Here is a 1,512-nt window from a genome sequence, read left to right on the forward strand (position 1 = left end):
CTATCTAGTTCTAAAATATTTTCATCAAAAGAAAACTCTAAACCCATTAAACAGTCAGCCCCTCTTTTCCCCTTCTCTTCCGCCCCTAGTAACCTTTAATCCACTTTCTGTCTCTATGGGTTTTCCTGTTTTACATATTTCATATAAATGGAATCACACAATATGTGACCTGGCTTCTTTCACTTAGCGTAATGATTTCAAGGTTCATCCATGTTATAGCATGTATTAGTACTTCATTCCTTTCTATGGATGAACAATATTCCATAGTATAGATAAATATGCTGCACTAAACTTAAACCAAATCTCTCCCTGTGTTCTCAAGAAAAATGTCAAGAAACACAAGATCAATCCATACGTTTAAAAAACATGTATATGAAAAATGCTTTAATAAAAGTAAATATACACACACACAAATGGTTTGATAAAAGCTAAAAATCATAGCATTAATTGACTCTGTGAGAGGATTAGTGAGGGGCTAGGCTAATGTGGTCCAAATATTCTAGAAATCTAACTTGATGTAAGGACAAAATTTAAAATAAATAAAAAAGCAAATAGATTGCATCACTAATAACCCCTGCCTGCCCCCCACCCCCTAAACCCCCCAATTTTTGATGGATCTCAAGTCCTTCTATCTGACCAGGCCCCAAGTGCCTGGGGACATGGTACAATTCCAGGCCCTGAACAAACGTGGCAGGGGGCCATAAGGCATACACTAGCTTTCCAAAGAAAAGTCTGGATTTTATAGTTTTTAAAGAATATGAGAAATGTCCAGCAAACAAATAGCAAAAATATTCAGCAAAATAACAAAAGACTAAATAAACAAAACATATAAGTCTTTCCTTTAAAAAAAAAAGGGCATGTATGATCAAAAAGAAGTCTTCTTTACCCATTTACCCATCCATTTGTTTCACTGACACTTATTGAGTGCTAGACCCTAAGCTTCTGGAAATATAAAGAATTAATATTCTGAACCCCCTGCCATTATAATATTTAAAGTTGCTAGNCCCTGAATTGTATACAATTTAATTGAATCACTTAAGTTTTGTTGGAAGCACGCTATAAGGGAGAAAGTGTACAAACATGAAGTCCAGATAGGAGGCTTTTGCAATAAGAAAGGTGAGAGATCATGGTGGTTTGAATGTATAGCACAACAGAAGTGATTGAATGCTGAAAATGGTTTGAAGGTAAAGCCAAAAAAATTTGCTGACATATCTGATATGAGCTGTGGAAAAAAAAAAAAAAAAAGGAGTCTCAGTTAACTTCAAAAGCTTTGGCCTAAGTAACTGGAAGGTTGGAGTTATAATTTATAGAGAAGGTTTGGAGGAGAAAGTCAGAATTTCAGTTTGGGACATGTAAAATATGAGAGGCTTACTAAACAACTAAATGGAGATGTTGAGTAGGCATTTGGCTGCGGGGAAATGGTCCTGGCTGAAAATTTAAGTTTGGGAGTCATTAGCATTTAGATGGTATTGAAAGTCAGGAGACTCGGTTGATCACCAAGTCAGTGAGGGG

Source organism: Galeopterus variegatus, unplaced genomic scaffold, assembly GCF_000696425.1.
Source record: "Galeopterus variegatus unplaced genomic scaffold, G_variegatus-3.0.2 Scaffold7244, whole genome shotgun sequence".
In the NCBI taxonomy this organism is placed as follows: Eukaryota; Metazoa; Chordata; class Mammalia; order Dermoptera; family Cynocephalidae; genus Galeopterus; species Galeopterus variegatus.